The sequence below is a fragment of the Asterias amurensis genome, chromosome 11 (assembly GCF_032118995.1).
Source record: "Asterias amurensis chromosome 11, ASM3211899v1".
NCBI classification, from domain to species: Eukaryota; Metazoa; Echinodermata; class Asteroidea; order Forcipulatida; family Asteriidae; genus Asterias; species Asterias amurensis.
The window spans coordinates 17,503,586-17,508,560 of NC_092658.1; the positions used below are offsets into that span (position 1 = coordinate 17,503,586).

The window sequence follows — 4,975 nt, forward strand, 5'->3', positions numbered from 1 at the left end:
AAAGATCCACACAAAAAAACTAGGCTAGGGCAAGCACTTTTAAAGGCATATATCAACGGAAAGGAACCATGTAGGGGATGGGACTTCCAACACCATTTGGGGGTCTTAACCAAAAAGTTTTCTAAGAGGGACCAAGTCTTAAAATAATAGAGAACTGTTTTAGCAATATTTTCTGCCTAAACAGCTCAATAAAATTTGTCCCAGATGATCATCACAGGACTACTGCTTAAAAAAATGCTTAAACTGACTTTTAAAGCACTTTTAAAGGCATTTATCGAAGGAAAGGCACCTTTGAGGGGGATGGGACTTCCAACACCATTTGGGGGTCTAAACCAACATGTTTTCTACGAGGGACCAAGTGTTAAACCGAGAGCCCTTGAATTAACAAGATAATTTTCTAGCCATCTACCAATGTTTGATGTGCTTCAATCACATGGGATGATGTCCTCTAGGCAGGCACCCTCTGGGATGTGGCTTGTAGTCAGGCACCCTCTGGGATGTGGCTCGTAGTCAGGCACCCTCTGGGATGTGGCTCGTAGTCATGCAGGCACCCTCTGGGATGTGGCTCGTAGTCAGGCACCCTCTGGGATGTGGCTCGTAGTAAGGCACTAAAAAGATCCAAACAAAACAACTTGGCTAGGGCAAGCACTTGTAAAGGCATATTACGGAAAGGAACCATGTAGGGGATGGGACTTCCAACACCATTTGGGGGTCTAAACCAAAAAGTTTTCTAAGAGGGACCAAGTCTTAAACCGAGACCCCTTGAATTAACAAGATCATTTTCTAGCCATCTACCAATGTTTGATGTGCTTCAATCACATGGGATGATGTCCTCTAGTCAGGCACCCTCTGGGATGTGGCTTGTAGTCAGGCACCCTCTGGGATGTGGCTTTTAGTCAGGCACCCTCTGGGATGTGGCTCGTAGCCAGGCACCTTCTGGGATGTTGTCAGCAGCAGGTAGCAGCACATCCCCAGCAGACTCCTGAATAAAATATCAATCGAGTCAAATCAAAAAGTGTAACACTGCATGTCTCTATGTGGGTCTATACTTAAGCATAGACTTGGGGCCCTTTTGATTAATTATGATCAAAATTTGGAAATGAACTGACAAATTTCTGTTGAATTTCAACTCAAATTTCAACCCAAATATATTTGAATCGTAATTGAAAGGTTTCGAATAGAATAGCATTTTACGAAGTTTACACACTCATAATCTAACCCCCCTCCCCATACTCATGAGGACTCTCGCAAATGGAAAATTGGTGATTTACAAAGATAAACTTGACCATGGAGTCCCTTTTTTCAATTTAAACAAAATCTTTTTTTTTAGGATAAATCTGAACAAATTATGGTCCCTCATTACTTCCCCAGCTGTCAATCAAACTGAAAATAAACTTACCTTGTGCTGTTGCCTTCCTCACAGCGTACACAGCTCCCGTTGATGTCTTCGTGGCCGGACCTGGATGGCGTGTGCAGTTTCCATTGGACTCCAATAGGCAGATGGTTCCATTCACCGTCGCCGTAGAAAATAAAAGACAAACATAAACAGTGAGAAAAGTGCACTTCGAAACAGAGTTATTCATGTTAACTTTATGATTGTCAGGTGTGAAAAAATGGCGTGCGTGGTTGTTACATGACGTGTAAACAATGACGGATGGTGTGGAGTTAGAGATTAAGATGTCACATGCAAGCATGCTGGGATATGAGCTTAGTAGATTTAGGTTAGTGTGCAACGCTGCGCAATGGGTAGGACGTGCAAGTTTGGTTAGTATAGCAGTTATAAATAAATTAGTGATAGTAAGGTTGATAATGTACCTTTCTAGGTGGACGAGATCCCTCTGTGGTAATGCAACTCAGTAGATTCCCATGAATTAAAGATGTGTCCAAGTATATTGAGTACCGCTTTATCATCAACAGGATTCTAGAGGTTGCAGGGCATGTGGAGATGAGAAGGACTCCATACCAGGTCACCAGACTCAGTCATTGCATGTAGGGAAAAAGGGTGACATTTCCAAGTTAGACAACAGAAATCAGAGAAGTGATAAACTAAGGAGCATTTTTAGTATAGTTTTTGCATTATTAAGCACCTTAATGAGCCGGCACAAGGTGCTTAAGAACAAGAATGTTGGCATGGAAATGCTATTCATCTTGTTAGTAATGTGTTTGTTGGGGTGCTGTAACACAGCATCATTGTGGAGTTGTGTTGTTGCGAGCCCCTGCTGAAAGGTCATGACAATGTTCCGTTGGGGAAAGACATGAACTTAGCATGCGTGTTGTTTTAACTGTTGCTGGTGTAAGGGTGTACAAGGTGTTCAGTGTAAAGACATGACCGACGTATATCTTTTTGTGAGCTAAAATACTAGGTGTCAAATAATTGGGGTCTCGTCTTTTGCGCGCTCTATGGTACTGAGTTGACCTCGGGGTCTTGTATTTCGGATTCATTATAATGACTACACGTAACACGCGCAAACCCCTACTATTGATTACACAGCTCGGACGAGAAGGAAGCTCGGATGGGTAACGCGGCGCTAATCATAATAAACATTAAACAATCACTAAAACATTTTTAAATCCCCAAAGCAACGTATCACGCGCACACTAATGACTACTGCAAAACACAGCTCAGGCGGGAAGGTAGCTCAAACAAGTTGCGCGGCACAAAGAGCGGTAATGTAAAGTCTTCTTCGGTTTTGCTGACGCTCGAACTAGACGCCCACGGATGCAGCTCTTTTACACGAACGCATAGAGAGAGAGCCATAGTTTCGCCAACACCTAAAATATTTTGTAATTTTTTATATATTTTTAAGAATTAATTATTTCATAAGCTATAATTTTTTAGCTTGACTTTGTAAATTTTCTATATCTTTTTTTAAATTTGGATTTGTGATTTGTTTCATTTATACATTTTTTTTAATTTTACTCAATTTTTTTAATTTTATACATTTTGTAAACTTAAATTTTTTAATACTTAATCGACTTTAAATATTTAGTAACATTTTATACATTTTTTCCACTTTTTTTTAAATAACTAATAGACTTTACATTGTTTTTAATTTTTTTAATTTTTAATTTTTTTTTCATAATACATAGACTTTACATAGATTTTGTATTTTTTTATACCTTTTTTTAATACATTTTTTGTATACATTTTTTAACTTTGTTTATAATTAATAGACTTTACATATTTCGTACAATTGCTTATTTTTTTTTGATAAATAATTAATAGACTTTACATGATTTTTAATTTTTCTTATTTTTTTAATTTTTTTTTGTATAATACATAGAATTTACATAGATTTTGTAATTTGTTTACATTTTTTTAATACATTTTTAAATACATTTTTATGATTAATAGACTTTACATATTTCGTACAATTTCTTAATTTTCTTAATTTTTTTAAGTAATAGACCTTTAATATATGTATATTTATAAATGTTTAAACATTTACATGTCCATAGAAAAAGAGGAGAAAGGTAATAAAAGAAGGATCCCGAAAAAAAAGGTTAGATTATAGCCAATCAAAGTCTCTAGAAAACATTTGGTGGCTATGAACCAATGAGAGTAAAGTGTGGAGAGGATGGTCCAGGAAAGGAGAGTACGATTTTTTACAAATAGGCATGAGGAACCTGTGGAAATATATATTTATATAAAAACTATACATTTATATAGTTTAATTATATAAATTATATATATTGCACTATATCCTATACAAATTTGTTTAATTTATACAATTAGCATAAGTAGTATTAGAGTGCGGCGCCTGTGGTTTATTTCATACTCAATCGGATTTACTGGAAGCCAAAGTATGTCCGAACTGTATTTATGTGAAGTGTTGTCATGCTTACCGTTGTCAACTATTCAACAGTGATGTGATAACGGTGAGAATTTCCTTTGCACTTTTTTTTGGCGGGCTGGATTGTTTTCCCTGGACCCACGCTGAGCTCACTATGACAAGAACTTAGTGACTTATTTTTGAGATATCCAGTTTCAAAACTCCAGGTGTGCAAAAGGAAATGTGTAATAAAGGTTCGAGGAGACGGTTGATAGTTATATATATGTTGCAGAATGAATTTATGTTGTCGTTATAGTTCTAGGAGTCCTATAGAAACCTGGAAAGTATCGAAGAAAAACCAGTACTCACAAAACATAGCACAGCAAAGCAAAGCAAAACAGCACAGCACACAGGTCCACCAATAAGCACTCCCAACCGCGGCATATCGTCGAGTCACTCAACCGTGCCGTGTGCAGGTTTCGTAGCAGAAATTTCCACTCAATCACGTGCTTACTTGAGAAGAACTATTGTAACACTTTTACAACTGGGCTATTCACATTCAAATTAGCCAAGGAGCATGCAAGCCCCACACCAAAATAACAAAGAAATTGGATCCCAAAAGCGCTCGTCTTAATCACTGGGATCTTATAGTAGTAGCGATCAATGGAATCTTCGTGGGCCTTTACTTTCTGCGTTATGATTGGTCAGCTCTGAAATGACGTACGAAGTTATACATCCAGGGGGTAATTTCATATATAGCTGTTAAAGTCACTATTTGTAATTACTATCAAAATATATTTTTGTAGCATATACCCCCGGTAAATAGACAATCGGGCGTGAAATGAAAGTTTTTAAAAATATTTACTCACTTTAGGCAGAATTGCCCAAAAATGTATAAATTCTCGTGACCAAAATTTGCATGAATACGAATTATTTGTCTAAAACGTTTACCCTTCGTCCGATTTCTGCAAAATACCCCCTTTTTCGCACCATGACTAGAACTACGTACCCAAAATACCCCCTTGCCAAATGTCGTCTCTGGTCGAATATTAAACTACCAAACCATACTGCGGATGTAAACATACATCCAGCCCCGGGGGCCACGAAGTACAAAGTGGCTCTCTAAAAAAGCTAAAGACAGATAAAAAAGCTATTCTAACGACTAAATAAGAAACCCTTGTAACGAGTAAAAATCTTGTTCA

At 37.4% G+C, this 4,975-nt stretch overlaps 1 long non-coding RNA gene across 1 annotated transcript; it reads right to left on the minus strand.

Moving 5' to 3' along the window:
- Positions 1-456: 456 nt before the first annotated feature.
- On the minus strand, positions 457-2,935 carry LOC139944329 (uncharacterized). The gene is made up of 3 exons (XR_011786939.1): positions 1,400-2,935; positions 796-982; positions 457-608 (listed from the first exon to the last, which is right to left on the minus strand). It is a non-coding gene; the product is annotated as an uncharacterized lncRNA (long non-coding RNA).
- Between the last annotated feature and the right edge of the window lie 2,040 nt (positions 2,936-4,975).